The sequence below is a fragment of the Phyllobates terribilis genome, unplaced genomic scaffold (genome assembly GCF_046119375.1).
Source record: "Phyllobates terribilis strain yellow unplaced genomic scaffold, ASM4611937v1 Scaffold_1__5_contigs__length_1240528914, whole genome shotgun sequence".
Lineage (NCBI taxonomy): Eukaryota > Metazoa > Chordata > Amphibia > Anura > Dendrobatidae > Phyllobates > Phyllobates terribilis.
Window position 1 is genome coordinate 361,700,358 of NW_027362761.1, and position 23,538 is coordinate 361,723,895.

Genomic DNA, 23,538 nt, shown 5'->3' on the forward strand with positions numbered 1-23,538 from the left:
AAGAGCACTGCACTAGTATCTCACTGCTGAGGGAAGAGCACTGCACTAGTAACTCACTGCTGGGGGAAGAGCACTGCACTAGTATCTCACTGCTGAGGGAAGAGCACTGCACTAGTATCTCACTGCTGAGGGGAGAGCACTACACTAGTATCTCACTGCTGAGAGAAGAGCACTGCACTAGTATCTCACTGCTGAGGGAAGAGCACAAAACTAGTATCTCACTGCTGCGGGAAGAGCACTTCACTAGTATCTGACTGCTGAGGGAAGAGCATTGCACTCATATCTCACTGCTGAGGGAAGAGCACTGCACTAGTATCTCACTGCTGACGGAAGAGCACTGCACTAGTATCTCACTGCTGGGGGAAGAGCACTGCACTAGTATCTCACTGCTGAGGGAAGAGCACTGCACTAGTATCTCACTGCTGGGGGAAGAGCACTGCACTAATATCTCACTGCTGAGGGAAGCGCACTGTACTAGTATCTCACTGCTGAGGGAAGAGCACTGCACTAGTATCTCACTGCTGGGGGAAGAGCACTGCACTGGTAACTCACTGCTGCGGGAAGAGCACTGCACTAGTATCTCACTGCTGAAGGAACAGCCCTGCACTAGTATCTCTCCTGAGAGAAGAGCACTGCACTAGTATCTCACTGCTGAGGGAAGAGCACTGCACTAGTATCTCACTGCTGAGAGAAAAGCACTTCACTAGTATCTCACTGCTGGGGGAAGAGCACTGCACTTGTAACTCACTGCTGAGGGAAGAGCACTGCACTAGTATTTCACTGCTAAGGGAAGAGCACTGCACTAGTATCTCAATGCTGAGGGAACAACACTGCACTAGTATCTCACTGCTGAAGGAACAGCACTGTACTAGTATCTCACTGCTCAGGGAAGAGCACTGCACTAGTATCTCACTGCTGAGGGAAGAGCACTGCACTAGTATCTCACTGCTGGGGGAGAGCACTGCACTAGTATCTCACTGCTGAGGAAAGAGCACTACACTAGTATCTCACTGCTGAGAGAAGAGCACTGCACTAGTACCTCACTGCTGCGGGAAGAGCACTGCACTAGTATCTCACTGCTGAGGGAAGAGCACGGCACTAGTATTTCACTGCTGAGGGAAGAGCACTGCACTAGTATCTCACTGCTGAGGGAAGAGCACCGCACTAGTATCTCACTGCTGAGGGAAGAGCACTGCACTAGTATCTCACTGCTGAGGGAAGAGCACTGCACTAGTATTACTGCTGAGGGAAGAACGCTGCACTGGTATTTCTGCTGAGGGGAGAGCACTGCACTAGTATCTCACTGCTGAGGGAACAACACTGCACTAGTATCTCACTGCCGAGGGGAGAGCACTGCACTAGAAACTCACTGCTCAAGGAAGAGCACTGCACTAGTATTTCACTGCTGAGGGAAGAGCACTGCACTAGTATCTCACTGCTGAGGGAAGAGCACGGCACTAGTATCTCACTGCTGAGGGAAGAGCACTGCACTAGTATCTCACTGCTGAGGGAAGAGCACTGCACTAGTATTACTGCTGAGGGAAGAACACTGCACTGGTATCTCTTCTGAGAGGAGAGCACTGCCCTAGTATCTCACTGCTGAGGGAAGAGAACTGCACTAGTATCTCACTGCCGAAGGGAGAGCACTGCACTAGAAACTCACTGCTGAGGGAAGAGCACTGCACTAGTAACTCACTGCAGGGGGGAAGAGCACTGCACTAGTATCTCACTGCTGAGGGAAGAGCACAGCACTACTCACTCACTGCTGAGGGGATAGCAGTGCACTAATACCTCTACTGAGGGAACAGCACTACACTAGAATCTCACTTCTGAAGGGAGAGCCCTGCACTAGTATCTCACTGCTGAGGGAAGAGCACTGCACTAGTATCTCACTGCTGAAAGAAGAGTACTGCACTAGTATCTCGCTGCTCAGGGGAGAGCACTGCACTAGTATCTCACTGCTGAGGGAAGAGCACTGCACTAGTATTTCACAGCTGAGGGAAGAGAACTGCACTAGTATCTCACTGCTGGGGGAAGAGCACTGCACTTGTAACTCACTGCTGAGTGAAGAGCACTGCACTAGTATCTCAATGCTGAGGGAACAACACTGCACTAGTGTCTCACTGCTGAAGGAACAGCACTGTACTAGTATCTCACTGCTCAGGGAAGAGCACTGCACTAGTATCTCACTGCTGAGGGAAGAGCACTGCACTAGTATCTCACTGCTGAGGGAAGAGCACTGCACTAGTATCTCACTGCTGAGAGAAGAGCACTGCACTAGTACCTCACTGCTGCGGGAAGAGCACTGCACTAGTATGTCACTGCTGAGGGAAGAGCACGGCACTAGTATTTCACTGCTGAGGGAAGAGCACTGCACTAGTATCTCACTGCTGAGGGAAGAGCACGGCACTAGTATCTCACTGCTGAGGGAAGAGCACTGCACTAGTATCTCACTGGTGATGGAAGGGCACTGCACTAGTATTACTGCTGAGGGAAGAACACTGCACTGGTATCTCTGCTGAGGGGAGAGCACTGCACTAGTATCTCACTGCTGAGGGAACAACACTGCACTAGTATCTCACTGCCGAGGGGAGAGCACTGCACTAGAAACTCACTGCTCAGGGAAGAGCACTGCACTAGTATTTCACTGCTGAGGGAAGAGCACTGCACTAGTATCTCACTGCTGAGGGAAGAGCATGGCACTAGTATCTCACTGCTGAGGGAAGAGCACTGCACTAGTATCTCACTGCTGAGGGAAGAGCACTGCACTAGTATTACTGCTGAGGGAAGAACACTGCACTGGTATCTTTTCTGAGGGGAGAGCACTGCACTAGTAACTCACTGCTGAGGGAACAGAACTGCACTAGTATCTCACTGCCGAGGGGAGAGCACTGCACTAGAAACTCACTGCTGAGGGAAGAGCACTGCACTAGTATCTCACTGCTGAGGGAAGTGCACAGCACTACTCACTCACTGCTGAGGGGATAGCAGTGCACTAATACCTCTACTGAGGGAACAGCACTACACTAGAATCTCACTTCTGAAGGGAGAGCCCTGCACTAGTATCTCACTGCTGAGGGAAGAGCACTGCACTAGTATCTCACTGCTGAAAGAAGAGTACTGCACTATTATCTCACTGCTCAGGGGAGAGCACTGCGCTAGTATCTCACTGCTGAGGGAAGAGCACTGCACTAGTATCTCACTGCTGAGCGACCAGCACTGCACTAGTATGTCACTGCTGAGGGAAGAGCACTGCACTAGTATCTCACTGCTGAGGGATGAGCACTGCACTAGTATCTCACTGCTGGGGAAACAGCACTGCACTAGTAGCTCACTGCTGAGGGAAGAGCATTCACTAGTATCTCACTGCTGAGGGAAGAGCACTGCATTAGTATCTCACTGCTGAGGGAAGAGCACAAAACTAGTATCTCACTGCTGCGGGAAGAGCACTTCACTAGTATCTGACTGCTGAGGGAAGAGCATTGCACTCATATCTCACTGCTGAGGGAAGAGCACTGCACTAGTATCTCACTGCTGAGAGAAGAGCACTGCACTAGTACCTCACTGCTGCGGGAAGAGCACTGCACTAGTATGTCACTGCTGAGGGAAGAGCACGGCACTAGTATTTCACTGCTGAGGGAAGAGCACTGCACTAGTATCTCACTGCTGAGGGAAGAGCACGGCACTAGTATCTCACTGCTGAGGGAAGAGCACTGCACTAGTATCTCACTGGTGATGGAAGAGCACTGCACTAGTATTACTGCTGAGGGAAGAACACTGCACTGGTATCTCTGCTGAGGGGAGAGCACTGCACTAGTATCTCACTGCTGAGGGAACAACACTGCACTAGTATCTCACTGCTGAGGGGAGAGCACTGCACTAGAAACTCACTGCTTAGGGAAGAGCACTGCACTAGTATTTCACTGCTGAGGGAAGAGCACTGCACTAGTATCTCACTGCTGAGGGAAGAGCATGGCACTAGTATCTCACTGCTGAGGGAAGAGCACTGCACTAGTATCTCACTGCTGAGGGAAGAGCACTGCACTAGTATTACTGCTGAGGGAAGAACACTGCACTGGTATCTCTTCTGAGGGGAGAGCACTGCACTAGTATCTCACTGCTGAGGGAACAGAACTGCACTAGTATCTCACTGCCGAGGGGAGAGCACTGCACTAGAAACTCACTGCTGAGGGAAGAGCACTGCACTAGTAACTCACTGCAGGGGGGAAGAGCACTGCACTAGTATCTCACTGCTGAGGGAAGTGCACAGCACTACTCACTCACTGCTGAGGGGATAGCAGTGCACTAATACCTCTACTGAGGGAACAGCACTACACTAGAATCTCACTTCTGAAGGGAGAGCCCTGCACTAGTATCTCACTGCTGAGGGAAGAGCACTGCACTAGTATCTCACTGCTGAAAGAAGAGTACTGCACTAGTATCTCACTGCTCAGGGGAGAGCACTGTGCTAGTATCTCACTGCTGAGGGAAGAGCACTGCACTAGTATCTCACTGCTGAGCGACCAGCACTGCACTACTATGTCACTGCTGAGGGAAGAGCACTGCACTAGTATCTCACTGCTGAGGGATGAGCACTGCACTAGTATCTCACTGCTGGGGAAACAGCACTGCACTAGTAGCTCACTGCTGAGGGAAGAGCATTCACTAGTATCTCACTGCTGAGGGAAGAGCACTGCATTAGTATCTCACTGCTGAGGGAAGAGCACAAAACTAGTATCTCACTGCTTCGGGAAGAGCACTTCACTAGTATCTGACTGCTGAGGGAAGAGCATTGCACTCATATCTCACTGCTGAGGGAAGAGCACTGCACTAGTATCTCACTGCTGAGGGAAGAGCACTTCACTAGTATCTCACTGCTGAGGGAAGAGCACTGCGCTAGTATCTCACTGCTGAGGGAAGAGCACTGCACTAGTATCTCACTGCTGGGAGAAGAGCACTGCACTGGTATCTCACTGCTGCGGGAAGAGCACTGCACTAGTATCTCACTGCTGAGGGAACAGCACTGCACTAGTATCTCTCCTGAGGGAAGAGCACTGCACTAGTATCTCACTGCTGAAAGAAGAGCACTGCACTAGTATCTCACTTCTGAGAGAAAAGCACTGCACTAGTATCTCACTGCTGAGGGAAGAGCACTGCACTAGTATCTCACTGCTGAGGGAAGAGCACTGCACTAGTATCTCTCCTGAGGGAAGAGCACTGCACTAGTATCTCACTGCTGAGGGAAGAGCACAAAACTAGTATCTCACTGCTGCGGGAAGAGCACTTCACTAGTATCTGACTGCTGAGGGAAGAGCTTTGCACTCGTATCTCACTGCTGAGGGAAGAGCACTGCACTAGTATCTCACTGCTGACGGAAGAGCACTGCACTAGTATCTCACTGCTCGGGGAAGAGCACTGCACTGGTATCTCACTGCTGCGGGAAGAGCACTGCACTAGTATCTCACTGCTGAGGGAACAGCACTGCACTAGTATCTCTCCTGAGGGAAGAGCACTGCACTAGTATCTCACTGCTGAGGGAAGAGCACTGCACTAGTATCTGACTTCTGAGAGAAAAGCACTGCACTAGTATCTCACTGCTGAGGGAAGAGCACTGCACTAGTATCTCACTGCTGAGGGAAGAGCACTGCACTAGTATTTCTCCTGAGGGAAGAGCACTGCAATAGTATCTCACTGCTGAGGGAAGAGCACTGCACTAGTATCTCACTGCTGAGGGAAGAGCACTGCACTAGTATCTCACTGCTGAGGGAAGAGCACTGCACTAGTAACTCACTGCTGGGGGAAGAGCACTGCACTAGTATCTCACTGCTGAGGGAAGAGCACTGCACTAGTATCTCACTGCTGAGGGGAGAGCACTACACTAGTATCTCACTGCTGAGAGAAGAGCACTGCACTAGTATCTCACTGCTGAGGGAAGAGCACAAAACTAGTATCTCACTGCTGCGGGAAGAGCACTTCACTAGTATCTGACTGCTGAGGGAAGAGCATTGCACTCATATCTCACTGCTGAGGGAAGAGCACTGCACTAGTATCTCACTGCTGACGGAAGAGCACTGCACTAGTATCTCACTGCTGGGGGAAGAGCACTGCACTAGTATCTCACTGCTGAGGGAAGAGCACTGCACTAGTATCTCACTGCTGGGGGAAGAGCACTGCACTAATATCTCACTGCTGAGGGAAGCGCACTGTACTAGTATCTCACTGCTGAGGGAAGAGCACTGCACTAGTATCTCACTGCTGGGGGAAGAGCACTGCACTGGTAACTCACTGCTGCGGGAAGAGCACTGCACTAGTATCTCACTGCTGAAGGAACAGCCCTGCACTAGTATCTCTCCTGAGAGAAGAGCACTGCACTAGTATCTCACTGCTGAGGGAAGAGCACTGCACTAGTATCTCACTGCTGAGAGAAAAGCACTTCACTAGTATCTCACTGCTGAGGGAAGAGCACTGCACTAGTATCTCACTGCTGAGGGAACAGCACTGCAGTAGTATCTCTCCTGAGGGAAGAGCACTGCACTAGTGTCTCACTGCTGAGGGAAGAGCACTGCACTAGTATCTCACTGCTGAGGGAAGAGCTCTGCACTAGTATCTCACTGCTGAGGGAAGAGCACTGCACTAGTAACTCACTACTGGGGGAAGAGCACTGCACTAGTATCTCAATGCTGAGGGAAGAGCACTGCACTAGTGACTCACTGCTGAGGGAAGAGCACTGCACTAGTATCTCACTGCGGAGGGAAGAGCACAAAACTAGTATCTCACTGCTGCGGGAAGAGCACTGCACTAGTATCTCACTGCTGAGGGAAGAGCACTGCACTAGTATCTCACTGCTGAGGGAAGAGCACTGCACTAGTATCTCAGTGCTGGGGGAAGAGCACTGCACTAGTATCTCACTGCTGAGGGAAGAGCACTGCACTAGTATCTCACTGCTGGGGGAAGAGCACTGCACTAGTTTCTCACTGCTGAGGGAAGAGCACAAAACTAGTATCTGACTGCTGAGGGAAGAGCATTGCACTCGTATCTCACTGCTGAGGGAAGAGCACTGCACTAGTATCTCACTGCTGAGTGAAGAGCACTGCACTAGTATCTCACTGCTGGGGGAAGAGCACTGCACTAGTATCTCACTGCTGAGGGAAGAGCACTGCACTAGTATCTCACTGCTGTGGGATGAGCACTGCACTAGTTTCTCACTGCTGAGGAAAGAGCACTGCACTAGTATCTCACTGCTGAGGGAAGAGCACTGCACTAGTATCTCATTGCTGGGGGAAGAGCACTGCACTAGTATCTCACTGCTGCGGGAAGAGCACTGCACTAGTATCTCACTGCTGAGGGAACTGCACTGCACTAGTATCTCTCCTGAGGGAAGAGCACTGCACTAGTATCTCACTGCTGAGAGAAAAGCAGTGCACTAGTATCTCACTGCTGAGGGAAGAGCACTGCACTAGTATCTCACTGCTGAGGGAACAGCACTGCACTAGTATCTCTCCTGAGGGAAGAGCACTGCATTAGTATCTCACTGCTGAGGGAAGAGCACTGCACTAGTATCTCACTGCTGAGGGAAGAGCACTGCACTAGTATCTCACTGCTGAGGGAAGAGCACTGCACTAGTAACTCACTGCTGGGGGAAGAGCACTGCACTAGTATCTCACTGCTGAGGGAAGAGCACTGCACTAGTATCTCACTGCTGAGGGAAGAGCACTGCACTAGTATCTCACTGCTGAGGGGAGAGCACTGCACTAGTATCTCACTGCTGAGGGAAGAGCACTGCACTAGTATCTCACTGCTGAGGGAAGAGCACTGCACTAGTATCTCACTGCTGAGGGAAGAGCACTGCACTAGTATCTCACTGCTGAGGGAACAGCACTGCACTAGTATCTCACTGCTGAGGGGAGAGCACTGCACTAGTAGCTCACTGCTGAGGGAAGAGCACTGCACTAGTATCTCACTGCTGAGGGAAGAGCACTGCACTAGTATTTCACTGCTGAGGGAACAGCACTGCACTAGTATCTCACTGCTGAGGGAACAGCACTGCACTAGTATCTCACTGCTGAGGGGAGAGCCCTGCACTAGTATCTCACTGCTGAGGGAAGAGCACTGCACTAGTAGCTCACTGCTGAGGGAAGAGCACTGCACTAGTATCTCTCTGCTGAGGGAAGAGCACTGCACTAGTATTTCACTGCTGAGGGAAGAGCACTGCACTAGTATCTCACTGCTGAGGGAACAGCACTGCACTAGTATCTTACTGCTGAGGGGAGAGCCCTGCACTAGTATCTCACTGCTGAGGGAAGAGCACTGCACTAGTAACTCACTGCTGAGGGAAGAGCACTGCCCTATTATCTCACTGCTGAGGGAAGAGCACTGCACTAGTATCTCACTGCTGAGGGAACAGCAATGCACTAGTAGCTCACTGCTGAGGGAAGAGCACTGCACTAGTATCTCACTGCTGAGGGAACAGCACTGCACTAGTAGCTCACTGCTGAGGGAAGAGCACTGCACTAGTATCTCACTGCTGAGGGATCAACACTGCACTAGTATCTCACTGCTGAGAGAAAAGCACTGCACTAGTATTTCACTGCTGAGGGAAGAGAACTGCACTAGTATCTCACTGCTGAGGGAACAGCACTGCACTAGTATCTCTCCTGAGGGAAGAGCACTGCACTAGTATCTCACTGCTGAGGGAAGAGCACTGAACTAGTATCTCACTGCTGAGGTAAGAGCACTGCACTAGTATCTCACTGCTGAGGGAAGAGCACTGCACTAGTAACTCACTGCTGGGGGAAGAGCACTGCACTAGTATCTCACTGCTGAGGGAAGAGCACTGCACTAGTATCTCACTGCTGAGGGGAGAGCACAGCACTAGTATCTCACTGCTGAGGGAAGAGCACTGCACTAGTATCTCACTGCTGAGGGAAGAGCACTGCACTAGTATCTCACTGCTGAGGGAAGAGCACTGCACTAGCATCTCACTGCTGAGGGAACAGCACTGCACTAGTATCTCACTGCTGAGGGGAGAGCACTGCACCAGTAGCTCACTGCTGAGGGAAGAGCACTGCACTAGCATCTCACTGCTGGGGGAAGAGCACTGCACTAGTTTCTCACTGCTGAGGGAAGAGCACTGCACTAGTATTTCACTGCTGAGGGAACAGCACTGCACTAGTATGTCACTGGTGAGGGAACAGCACTGCACTAATATCTCACTGCTGAGGGAACAGCACTGCACTAGTATCTCACTGCTGAGGGAAGAGCACTGCACTAGTATCTGACTGCTGAGGGAAGAGCACTGCACTAGTAGCTCACTCCTGAAGGAAGAGCACTGCACTAGTAGCTCACTGCTGAGGGAAGAGCACTGCACTAGTATCTGACTGCTGAGGGAAGAGCACTGCACTAGTAGCTCACTGCTGAGGGAAGAGCACTGCACTAGTAGCTCACTGCTGAGGGAAGAGCACTGCACTAATATCTCAGCACTAGCATCTCTCACTGTTGAGGGAAGAGAGAGAAAAGCACTGGACTTGTATTTCTCACGTATTAGTGAAGCGCACTGCGCTAATATCTCACTTTTGACTGGAAGAGCACTGCACTAGTATCTCTTATTTCTGAGGGAAGAGCACTGCACTAATATTTCTTATTTCTGAGGGAAGAGCACTGCATTGCACTAGAATCTCTCACTGGTGAGGACAATCCACTGCTCATTTTAGCTAGGTGTTCTTCCTGTGTAGAAAAAGACGCCTAAAAAATGCATGTCAAAGCTGTGTGACCCCTCCCCCACCAAAAAAACCCCCGCCATTACAAAATGCTAGAAAAAAATGTGAATTTCATTAGGTTTTATTTCTAAGCTCAAAAAACTATTTAGAATAATTATGTGTACATGTTTTAAAAACTTGAAATAAACGTGAACTTATCATTGTGGTGTTAGTAACATTACTCCTGCAGAATGTCTTGCTGCTTCCTTTGGTATATTCGGCAGGATGCGTTATGAATAGGGATTAGTGAACCCGAACTTTAAAGTTCGGGGCTTGTAGCGGACACCCATGAACACGGACTTTTTACCAGAAGTCCTGTTTACTTTTTACATTCGGTGCCTAATAAAGTTTGTTGAAAGGCTGCAGAGTAGCCAATCAACAAGCTTTTAGGCTGTGGGCATTTCCGGAGCCATCACAGCCATGTCAAGTATTGGCATGGCTGTGATTAGCCGGCGCATATGACGCGCCCCCTGGGCCATGGGGTACCCGGAGCCGGGCCTTGTGGATGCTGGGGGTTGTAGTCACCGTGGCGGCGACCCGGTCCGTGACCCAGGGCGGTCAAACCAGGGGGGTAGTCTATGTGCAGTATTTATAATGCCCGACTACGCCACCTGTGGAATGCGGTTATTGGGAACCGCCGCTGCGGAGCAGTCCACTGAAGCCGATGGTGTGTGCAGCAAGGTGATGTGACTCCCCACAGGAAGAGTGTAGCTTCAGGGCAGCGTGTATGGATGATGGTGGTTATGGTGCAGGTAGTCAGTAATGACACAGAGTCAGATAGTGCAGTCCCAGGTCTTTTACTCACGATTGTAGCAGTTTCAGATACAGGGCCAGCGTATGAGCCCACGGCGTCCTGTGTTCACGCAGTGAGGGGCTCGGTCGACCCTCAGGTATCTTCTGGAGCATTTAGCAGGACCCCCTTCTGTGTGTCCTCTCTGGCCTCTCTCCTTGTACCTCACACCTAGCGGCACCTTTGTCCAGTGTCCTCGGGCCTTGGCGGGTGACGTGTGTTCCGTCCCCTGGCCCTATGTGGCTATCTTTCTAGTGGCTGGTGTGGACGGCTTGCTGTACTTGAAGTGCTGCAGCCTCCGGTTCCCAGTTGAGTCCTGTAGTCTCTGCTGGCTAGGGGACCCAGTTCCCCTCTTCTGGCCTGAGCCTCCTGGCAGCGGCGGGCGTACGGGTGGCTTGCTGCACGACCCGTACCCCTATGGTCCCTTCTCTTCTCGTCCTGGAGCCGTCCTGCTCCCCTTTGCCTCTCCTTCAGGCTCAGGCCTCCTGACTAGGCCCGCCTGTGGAGAAGAGCTCATGCAGAGCCCCTGCTCCTGTCACTTCTGACTGAACTCACTCTCCACTACTCCTACTGAACCAAGATGGTTCCTTCCTTTTATATCTCCTACTCAGTTCTCCCAGGATCTACGTCCTCCACCCATCCACTACATAGTTCCCCCTCTCTAAGTGGTTCCTCCCCACTCCAGCCAGGGATCAGGGACACTTGTGCTCTCTCATGGGAGCATTATCGCCCTGTCCCCCGGAAATGTGGTGTAGTGGATGTAGTGTTAGGGTCCTGAGCCATACTCCTTCCTTACCTGAGAGTGAGATACCACACCTCTGGGTGAGATGCAATACCTCTGTGGCGACCGAACCCTCAGGGGCGCCACACATATGCGTCTCGACCTGTATAAATGCCGGATCACGCATGCCACCGCATTCTGCTCTGCTTAGCGTAGGGACACAACTGGAGTAAGGGACAGTGTTAGGTTTTGTGTGTGCGCACTCTGCAAAAAAGCCTGTGGGTGTACTCTGCACCCATGTCGGTGGGAGAACTGTGCCTTTAAGCCTCTGTGTACTCTGCACCCATGTCTGTGGGAGTACTGTGCCAAAAAGCCTCTGTGTATACCCTGCACCCGTGTTCTGTGGGAGTACTGTGCCAAAAAGCCTCTGTGTGTACTCTGCACCCATGTCGGTGGGAGTACTGTGCCTTTAAGCCTCTGTGTACTCTGCGCTCATGTCTGTGGGAGTAGTGTGCCAAAAAGCCTCTGTGTGTACTCTGCACCTGTGTTCCGTGGGAGTACTGTGCCAAAAAGCCTCTGTGTGTACTCTGCATGTACAGATATAGAAGGGACCCCATGTCATTTTTAATAACCAGCAAAGGCAAAGCAAACAGCTGGTGGCTAATATTAATAGGCTGGAAAGGCCCATGGAAATTTGCCCTTTCCTAGCATAATATGACTAGCTCACAGCTGTCTACTTTCCCTTGGCTAGTTATTAAAAATAGAGGGGACCCCACTAATCAGAGCACAATGGCCACGCCACGCATGGCCAGGTCATGTGTTGGGCTGGCCAATTACAGCGATGACAATAGTTGGCATGGCTGTGATGGTTCCGGAAGTGCCCAAAGCCTAAAAGCTTGTTGATTGGCTGCACTGCAGCCTTTCAACAAACTTTATTTGGCACCGAACCCAAACAGTAAAATGGACTTAAGGGAAAAAGTCTGTGTTCGGAGTTTGATACTGGACGCTGGGTGTCTGTTATGAACTCCGAACTTTACAGTTCGCGTTCGCTTATCTCTACTGCTGATTAGCCCAACAATAAGCTGGCCAGCAGAAACACAAATACCTGGCTGAGTGGCACCACAACACCCAGCAACACAAAAACAATTTAGCTTAATGGCATGTGTGTCACCCTGGCCTGGATGCCACAAATGTATAATAAAGCTGTGTCTGAGAGCAAGGGGGAGGTTCTCTGGTCAGGGACCATTAGCATGCAGCACCTCCTGTCCCAGGCCAGTAGGGGGAGCAGGCTGCCCCTATAAAAGCTGGAACTGGGGGCAGGGTGAGGAGAGAACTGGACAACCTGTCTCTGGATTGAGAGGTGTCCCAGAGCAGGGACAGACAGTTGTGTTGCAGCCTAAGAGGCCGTGTGGCAGTAGGAGAGCCACGAGCCAGGGGCAAGAGGCGAAGCGAGCCTGTCCTGGCAGATAGAGAAGCTAATCTACCGGACTTTGGTGTCCGAGGCTGTTAGGATTCCAAGTCCTACAGCAAATAACCAGTCCGCAGGGGACTGTATGTCCTTTGGCCTAAGAAGCCCGGAGATTCCACCACAGCAGAAGGGACCGGTGAAGCCGCACCAGGCCAAGAGTAAAAAGAGACCCAAGTCGCCAGCCATACGGGCGAGAAGACACGGTGAGCTCAGGAACGTGGGCTATTACACCACAAGGAGGGAAATAGCCAGAAGGAGCGCAGAGAGCACGGTAGGCCTACACCCTCACCCTGACCAGGAGGGATTCCCACTTGTTCTCAGACATTCAGGCCCCCTCCTAGCCGGGACTGTTTTTGGGTCGCCTCACCTGTTCTAATAAAGACCCTGAACTGTTTAAGAGGCCTCCGTTTCCTGGCTTTTGCGGTCAGAATCATCCCCTCCATCATCCATCTATATACTGCCCTGGGGCCATACTCCTCCCGTGGGGAGTTGTACTATTCAGTGCTGCACCTTTACATCTGCCCCAGCGGTCTGCACTGCAGCGGCGGTTAGCCCTGACCGCAATCCACGGGTGGCGTAGTCGGACATTGCAAAACATATAGTAGACTGCCACTGGTCTGACCACCCTCAGCCACGGACCGGGTTGCCACTACTACCTCCATTATTGCCCTGTTGCCCGGATCCGAGTGCCCCACGGCCCAGGGGGTGAGTCACATGTGCCGTTCAGCAAAAGAGGGCTTCCTTACTACTTGACAGGTGTCTCCTGCATCACCAAGCGATGCCTGCATCGCTGCCACCACCATTGTCAGTGCCTCCCACACAGTGAGTGCAGCAGTACCTGGCAACAAAGGCAGACGGTGTAGGAGCAGGTTTAAGAAAGGTTGAGATGCTGTTTGATAAATGTAACTGTCTACTACACTAGTCCAAGCTTACACCCTTTAATGGAAAAATTTTGGTGTAGTTTTGGCTCATGGTGTTGCAAATTACACTGAGCTCCCTATCCAAACTAGCCATGCCTACTTGCCATACGAGTCACAGAAAGTGTCTACAATACATGGCATTTTTAACTTTTTTTTTTGCGTGCAAGTTTTCCAAGGATTAGATCAGCGGACTGTATCATGAGTTAGGATTAGATACATGGACTGTATCACACTTTGGGATTAGATACGTGGACTGTATTGTACCAGAATTAGATACGTTGCCTATCACGTGCTGGGATTAGATAAACTGTTCTCACCATTGGAAGAAATTACTACTCCAACACTGCTTTTACTGCTCAGAGCAACCCTCTGACAGTAACATCTTCTAGTGGTAAGAACAGCTCAGGACTACAAGAAAATGGCATCCACTTCCTCCTACAGTTGAGAACTGAACCGCCCAGGGGGCATGCCCAGTCCACAGATGAGACAGCCACAGAATAGGAGATGCGGTCGGACACCGACTTTGGACTAGCCATGTCCCTCTTCTGCACTCCTAGTCCTGTGGTTCCATTGTATCCAAGTTCTTGCCCTCCAGCTAGCTGCGCCGTCAATGTCTTGGGTCTGTGTGTCCACCATCCCCTGCGGCATCGTGAATCTACCTCACTAGGTAAGCCTAACACAATATACAGTGGGGAAAAAAAGTATTTAGTCAGCCACCAATTGTGCAAGTTCTCCCACTTAAAAAAATGAGAGAGGCCTGTAATTGACATCATATGTAGACTTCAACTATGAGAGACAAAATGAGAAAACAAATCCTGAAAATCACATTGTCAGATTTGGAAAGAAATTTTTTTCAAATGTTGGGGGAAAATAAATATTTGGTCACCTACAAAAGTTCATCTCAATACTTTGTTATATACAGTTATATGAAAAAGTTTGGGCACCCCTATTAATCTTAAGCTTAATGTTTTATAAAAATTGGTGTTTTTGCAACAGCTATTTCACTTTGACATATGTAATAACTGTTGGACACAGTAATGTTTCTGCCTTGAAATGAGGTTTATTGTACTAACAGAAAATGTGCAATCTGCATTCAAACAAAATTTGAAAGGTGCATAAGTATGGGCACCCTTATCATTTTCTTGTTTTAAATTCTCCTACCTACTTTTCACTGACTTACTAAAGCCCTTTTTTTGGTTTTGTAACCTCATTGAGCTTTGAACTTCATAGCCAGGTGTATGCAATCATGAGAAAAGCTACTTAAAGTGGCCACTTGCAAGTTGTTCTCCTGTTTGAATCTCCTCTGAAGAGTGGCATCATGGGCTCCTCAAAACAACTGTCAAATGATCTGAAAACAAATATTATTCAACATAGTTGTTCAGGGGAAGGATACAAAAAGCTGTCTCAGAGATTTAACCTGTCAGTTTCCACTGTGAGGAACATAGTAACTAAATGGAAGAACACAGGGACAGTTCTTGTTAAGGCCAGAAGTGGCAGGCCAAGAAAAACATCAGAAAGGCAGAGAAGAAGAATGGTGAGATCAGTCAAGGACAATCCTCAGACCACCTCCAGAGAGCTGCAGCATCAACTTGCTGCAGATGGTGTCACTGTGCATCGGTCAACTATACAACGCACTTTGCACAAGGAGAAGCTGTATGGGAGAGTGATGCGAAAGAAGCCGTTTCTGCAAGCACGCCACAAACAGAGTCGGCTGAGGTATGCAAAAGCACATTTGGAGAAGTCAATTTCTTTTTGGAAGAAGGTCCTGTGGACTGATGAAACTAAGATTGAGTTGTTTGGTCATACAAAAAGGCGTTATGCATGGCGGCAAAAATACACAGCATTCCAAGAAAAACATTTGCTACCCACAGTAAAATTTGGTGGAAGTTCCATCATGCTTTGGGGCTGTGTGGCCAATGCCGGCACCGTGAATCTTGTTAAAGTTGAGGGACGCATGGATTCCACTCAGTATTAGCAGATTCTTGACAATAATGTTCAAGAATCAGTGACAAAGTTGAATTTATGCAGGGGATGGATGTTTCAGCAAGACAATGACCCAAAACACCGCTCCAAATCTACTCAGGCATTCATACAGAGGAGCAATTACAATGTTCTGGAATGGCCATCCCAGTCCCCAGACCTGAATATCATTGAACATCTGTGAGATCATTTGAAGAGGGCTGTCCATGCTCGGCGACCATCAAACTTTACTGAACTGGAATTGTTTTGTAAAGAGGAATGGTCAAAAATACCTTCATCCAGGATCCAGGAACTCATTAAAAGCTACAGGAAGCGACTAGAGGCTGTTATTTTTGCAAAAGGAGAATCTACTAAATATTAATGTCACTTTTCTGGTGAGGTGCCCATACTTATGCACCTGTCAAATTTTGTTTGAATGCAGATTGCACATTTTCTGTTAGTACAATAAACCTCATTTCAAGGCAGAAACATTACTGTGTCCAACAGTTATTACATATATCAAACTGAAATAGCTGTTGCAAAAACACCAATTTTTAAAAAACATTAAGATTAAGATTAATAGGGGTGCCCAAACTTTTTCATATAACTGTATCCTTTGTTGGCAATGACAGAGATCAAACATTTTCTGTAATTCTTCACAAGGTTGGCACACACTGTTGCTGGTATGTTGGCCCATTTCTCCATGCAGATCTCTTCTAGAGCAGTGATGTTTTGGGCTGTCTCTGGGCAGCACAGACTTTCAACTCCCTCCAAAGGTTTTCTATAGGGTTTAGATCTGGAGACTGGCTAGGCCACTCCAGCATCTTGAAATGCTTCTTAAGAAGCCACTCCTTCATTGCCCTGGCGGTGTGCTTGGGATCATTGTCATGCTGAAAGACCCAGCCACGTTTCATCTTCAATGCCCTTGCTGATAGAAGGAGGTTTGCACTCAAAATCTCACGATACATGGCCCCATTCATTCTTTCATGTACACGGATCAATCGTCCTGGTCCCTTGGTAGAGAAACAGCCCCAAAGCATGGTGTAGCCACCCCCATGCTTCACAGTAGGTATGGTGTTCTTTAGATGCAACTCAGCATTCTTTCTCCTCCAAACACGACGAGCTGTGTTTCTACCAAACAGTTCTACTTTGGTTTCATTTGACCATATGACATTCTCCCAATACTCTTCTGGATCATCCAAATGCTCTCTAGCAAACTTCAGACGGGCCCGGACATGTAATGGCTTAAGCAGGGGACACGTCTGGCACTGCAGGATCTGAGTCTCTGGATGCATAGTGTGTTACTGATGGTAGCCTGTGTAATTTTGGTGTAGCATCGGCGTCTCTGCCTCCTGCCTGGCAGGGACGCCGTTTCCCTCACCGCCGCGGTCCAGGTCCGGCGTCTTCCCACTCCCCTGCTGCTTTGGCTCGCACCGCGTGCAGCTCCCCGGGCACTGTGCTTAGGGCGCGCGCGCTACATCCCTCTTAAAGGGGCCATGTGCGCCATCCTATTGAGTCCCTGGCCAATCCTCTATATAAGGCACCTCCTCCAAAATGGAGGTGCCTGTGCAAGGTTGTTGTTTCGTGTGCTAAACACTAGCTCCAGCCCTCAGGTCCCACTGCCCGTCAGTCCAGCCCGCCAGCCTGTCTAACAGTTCTGTCCTCCAGTCTGTCTACAGTTGTGCCTGCCAGACTGCTTACCTGGAGCACCTGTCTGTTACCTCTTGTGCCCGCCAGCCTGCCTACCTGGAGTACCTGCCAGTTACCTGCCGTGCCCGCCTGCCTGCTTACCTGGAGCACCTGTCCGTTACCTGTTGTGCCTGCCAGCCAGCCTACCTGGAGCACCTGCCAGTTACCTGCCGTGCTCGCCTGCTTGCCTAGCCGGAGCACCCGTCTGGCTATCTGCCGAACCAGCCTGCTTATCTACCTGGACCACCCGTCAGCCTTCCTGCCATGCTCATCCGCTGTACCGGTCAGTTCTTGCCATCTGACCCGTGGGAGCCACCTGCTCTCACTCAAGGTCGGTCCCAGAGTGGCACCTGGTCCACCTGCCCGGTCCCTCCCTGGTTCACGGAGTCGATTAAGCCACCGTGTGACCTTGGTCGGGCCGAGAAGGCACGCCCCTCTAGTCCCTCCTTGCACCTAAGCACAGAGGTTCCACCATCCGGACCCATAACAGTTTGCACAGGCGATGGAACTCGGTGGCCCCCAGGCTCCTTCGCTCTCTGATCTGTATCAGGAGGTCTCACGTCAGAGATCTCAACAAGAAACTATCCTGTCCTATCTGCGGACTGTCAACTCCCGCCTGGACACGCTGTCCACCCCGTCTGTGTCCGCCTCTAGCTGAGTGGCACCCGCTCCGGTGGCACCTCAACCCACTGGCGCTATGGCACCCAGCTCTCTGCGCCTCCACGTTTTGGTGGTGACCCCATCTTATGTCGGGGCTTCTTGAATCAGTGCACGCTGCACTTTGAACTCCTGGCACATCAGTTCCACTCCGACCAGGCCAAGGTGGCGTTCATCGTGTCTCATCTCACCGGGGAGGCATTGGCATGGTTAAACCCTCTGTGGGAAAGAAGGGATCCCCTGGTGTCCAATCTTCTGGCCTTCCTCGCTGCCTTCCGGAAGGTCTTCGATGATCCCGGACGAAAATCTTATACTGCCTCCTCACCTCTCCGTCTCCACCAAGGGAGTCTCTCCATGGGCCAGTATGCCATATGTTTCCGAACCCTCGCATCTGAGCTTGCCTGGAACAATGAGGCCCTGGTGTCCACCTTCTGGGAGGGTCTTTCCGGACGGATCAAGGATGAGCTAGTCGGTCGTGACATTCCTTCCACCCTGGACGACCTGGTGTCATTAGCAACCTGGATTGACATCCGTTTTCTGGAACGTGCTAAGGAGACTACCCGGGAGAGAAGATTTCCTTGTCTTGCTCCTGTATTCCAAAAGCCAGCCTCGCAACCAGCAATTCCCAGGGCATGTTCGCCTGAGCCCATGCAAATTGACCAAACCAAGATGGTCAAGTCTCGCCAGGAGATGCGCCGAGCCGAGGGGAGTTGCTTCTACTGTGGCAGTAAAGAGCATCTGATCCTTTCCCGCCCGGTGAGGCCGGGAAACTCGAGTGTCTAGGACCGCTCGGAGAGGTCGCCCTAGGCAAGAGTAAATCCTCTCCGTCCTTGACTCTGTCTGTTTCTATTTCCAGTGGTGAGACCCTCTTCTTCGAGATTGCCCATCTGAAGCCGCTGGGAATCTCATTCAACAGGCTGTTGTGGAGCAGTATCAGATTCCTATTGTACGTCTGGCTGAACCGTTGGCGGTTGCCTCCGTGGATGGGAGGCTTCTTCCGGAGACCATCTAGCTAGTCACAGAGCCTGTAACCCTTCAGGTGGGAATGCTGCACTCAGAGAAGATCTCCTTTCATGTACTGTCTGGTCTCTCTCATCCCCTCTTGCTTGGTCTACCCTGGTTACAAAGAAATGAACCCGTCCTGAATTGGAGATCTGGTGAAGTGTTCCATTGGGGCCAGGAATGCCATGAGTCCTGTCTGGTTCCGGTTCGTCCAGCTCGACCCCCGTCTACTCCGGCTAATCTACCTGGTCTGCCAGCACCCTACTGGTCCTATGCAGACATCTTCGACAAAAAGGAAGCAGAGACACTACCACCTCATAGGCCGTATGATTGCCCCATCGACCTGGTACCTGGTGCTTCTCCTCCCCGCGGGCGTATCTACCCCTTGTCGTTGGCCGAGACCCGGGCCATGTCTGAGCACATAGAGGAGAATCTTGCTAGGGAATTTATCCAGAAATCCACCTCTCCGGCTGGAGCAGGATTCTTCTTCGTCAAGAAGAAAGACTGCTCTCTACGTTCCTGTATCGATTACAGGGGTCTTAACCAGATTTCCATCAAAAATAAGTACCCCCTGCCTCTCATCTCGGAGCTGTTCGACCACCGTAAAGGCACGAAGATCTTCACCAAGCTCGATCTTCGTGGGGCGCACAATTTGGTCCGGATCCGCCAGGGAAACGAGTGGAAGACTTCATTCAACACCCGGGACGGTTACTACGAATACCGCGTAATGCCCTTTGGTCTCTGTAATGCTCCAGCCGTCTTCCAGGAGCTGGTTAACGACATCTTCCATGATCTCCTGTATTCTTGCGTGGTGGTGTACCTGGATGATATCTTGGTCTTCTCTCCGGATCTGCCCTCACACCGGAGGGATGTTCGGCAGGTTCTGCTAAGGCTCCGGCAGAATCGCCTATACGCTAAATTCGAGAAATGCCTCTTTGAGCAGACCTCTCTACCGTTCCTGGGCTATATTATCTCTGAGACTGGTCTGCGGATGGATCTCGAGAAGGTCTCTGCCATCTTAAAGTGGCCCCGACCGGAGGGGTTGAAGGCGATTCAGCGATTCCTGGGCTTCGCAAATTATTACTGCCTCTTCATTCCTCATTTCTCCTCCCGGACTGCTCCCATCTCCGCGCTCACCCGTAAAGGAGCAAATCCCAGGGAATGGACTTCCGAAGCGGAGGAGGCCTTCGTCTCCCTAAAACAAGCCTTCTCCTCTGCTCCTGTGCTACACCGTCCGGATTGCAACAAGCAGTTCTTCCTGGAGGTTGATGCATCCTCCTCCGGAGCAGGAGCAGTGCTCACCCAGAAATCCTCGTCCGGGAGAATGGTAACCTGCGGCTTCTTCTCCAAGTTCTTCTCCTCTTCGAGCGCAACTACTCGATAGGAGATCGTGAGCTGCTGGCCATCAAATTAGCGCTGGAGGAGTGGCGCTACTTTCTGGAGCGGGCTCTGCACCCGGTGGTCAGTGTAGACACTGACCACAAAAACCTCGCTTATTTGCAGAACGCCCAAAGATTAAATCCGCGTCAGGCCAGGTGATCTCTATTCTTTGCCGGATTCTGCTTCACTCTGCATTACCGCCCGGCGGACAAGAACATTATAGCTGATGCTCTATCCCGCTCATTCCTGTCTTCCGACCAAGAGGAGGAGCCTCTACATATCATTGACCCCTCCAAAGTAATGACTGTGGCTCCGTTTGACCTGTCTCATCTTCCACCCGGTAAGACATTTGTAGCGGTTCTGGATCGTAAGAAGGTTCTACACTGGGGCCATTCATCCAAACTAACCGGTCATTCTGGCCAGAGGAAGACCTTTCTGCTCATCGCCCGACATTACAGGTGGCCTTCCCTGCGCAAGGATGTCGCGGACTTCGTCGTGGCTTGTTCCTCCTGTGCCCATAACAAGGTTCCCAGGCACCTTCCATCCGGCCGTCTCCTCCCTCTCCCCGTGCCTTCCGCTCCGTGGCAACACATTGCAATGGACGTCATTACGGATCTCCCTGTTTCTGCCGGTTGTACTGTCATTTGGGTGGTCGCTGACCGCTTTTCCAAAATGGCCCACTTCATCCCTCTGCCTGGTCTTCCGTCTGCATCTGTGCTGGCTAAGGACTTCATCCATCACATCTTTCATCTTCACGGCCTACCCCTCCACATTGTGTCTGATCAGTTCAGAAGCAAAAAAAAAAAGAAGAAGAAAGAGACAATGTAATATGGAAATGCACACCTATGAGTCAATAGTGTTAAATCAAAAAATTCCAAAATTTATTAATGTGCACTGGGGGGCATTGCTCATGCGGTACCTCTTTAGTACCCTTTTCTCTTGGGGACATACCGCCCCCAACCAATTATGAACCGTGATATATGGCCCTGAATAAATCTTAGCATCTCTATGTATGTATGTATGCATGTATATATATATATATATATATATATATATATAGATATATATATATATATATATAGATATATATAATGTGTATATATACATATGTATGTACATTACTAAACATATTTGTCCTATTATGTTTTATTGGTGGCTCTTTGTCCTCAGGGATTTAAACATGCACATGTACATAATAACGTCGCTGTGCATGTTGCATATTACATTCTCTGATGTGCGCGTCCATGTGCACCTGGACGCGCACATCTTTCTCTTCATATTCAATATTCCCCTTTCCCCCACCCCCTTCAATATATGGATCTTCAATGATGACTATTTGGGTTAAATATCCCATATCTTATTGGGCTATATATTAGTTATCTCTGATCGTTCTTTTTTCCCCTTCCTTCTCCTCCTTTACTCATTATGCATACTTTCACATCTGTTGGTTTGCATTTAACCTTTACCATCCTGCAGGAGAATCCATGCTTGCATTGACATATGCATTCAGTCCCTTGTTCACCGACGCTCTATATTGTGTGTGGGCGTTTTTGCCCGCACTTGTTTTTCCATTGGTCTGTGCAGGCGCTGACAGCGCTTTTCCTTATGGGTAGGTGTCATGTGATACCTCTCATGTGACTTGTTCTTTCACTTACTTCCTCTTCCTGCTCCGGGGATAGTGCGCCGGATTTTGGAACCAGGTAATCACATTGTGTATATATATGTGCATTGACCCTCAAGCATCAGGACTTGCCCTGATGAAGCCATATTGACGGCGATACGCGTGGGCTTTGCTCACTCCTATGGTCCCTCTCCCATTTACCCCGCTACATCCACATGCATTCCTCTTCATCCCACCACATGAGGGTCTATATGAGTAGCACTGCCTTTGACAGGTTGGAGTGGCTACACTAGTCTGCATTTCAGGTTCTTTGCTGGCACACTGGATTTGTATAGTTATATATGTGTTATATGAGCCATTATATAGGTGCTATACTGAGGTTAAATATTTTCTCCAGGGACGCCTGGTTTTGAGCTCTATATCTTTATTATACTATATACCTACATGTTTCTGCCTATATGATCCTCTATACCTGCCATTTTGTTCAACCAAACTGCAGTATTTTATGTATGGTGGTTATTTGTAACATGTTCTTATGGGAGAGTGTACCTAGCAATTGATCTATGTCATTATCTGTACCTTCAGGTTATTGATTACTTGTGGACATGGTCTTTCTGTATGGTTTCTGTTTTTAATTGGTTTAGCATGTTTGTGTCAGTGCACATTAATACATTTTGGAATTTTTTGATTTAACACTATTGACTCATAGGTGTGCATTTCCATATTACATTGTCTCTTTCTTCTTCTTCTTTTTTTTTTTGCTTCAGATTATCTTGTCAATGTAGGTATTTTGCACCCGGTCATTTTTTGCACTATGATTGGCACTGGTGTACCCCCACTTACTTATATCTATCATTGATCGCGGGGTTCAGTTCACTTCGCGCTTCTGTAGAGCTACGTGTAAGCTGCTGGATGTCTCCTTGGATTTCTCCTCTGCTTATCATCCTCAATCCAATGGTCAAGTGGTACGTATCAACCAGGTCCTTACCAGCTTTCTTCGGCACTATGTCAACGCTCACCATAATGATTGGGTTGAGCTCCTGCCCTGGGCCGAGTACTCCTATATCAACCATGAGAGCGAGTCTTCTTCTAAATCCCCGTTCTTTGTGGTCTACGGTCAACACCCCTGGATTTCGTTTCCTGTCTCCTATTCAGTGGACAATCCTGCCGCGGAGTCTCTGGTCAGCGAATTTTCTGCTATTTGGGATGACACTAGATGCGCTTCTTCAGTCCTCCGAGCGGATGAAGAAGCATGCTGATAAGAGACGTCTGGATCCGCCTCAATTCCGTCCTGGAGACAAGGTCTGGCTTTTCTCCAAATATGTTCGTCTCAAGATGCCTTCCTATAAGTTGGGTCCGCGGTTCATCGGTCCGTTCAAGGTTCTGAACCAAATCAATCCCGTGGCTTACAAGCTGAAACTCCCGGTCACCTTACGGATTCCCAACTCCTTTCATGTATCCCTCCTCAAACCTGTTGTCCTTAATTCTTTCTCTGACGATCCAGGTACCGCTCCAGCTCCAGTCTCTGCTGAGGACGTCTTTGAAGTAGAGAACATTTTGGCCACCAAGAGGGTAA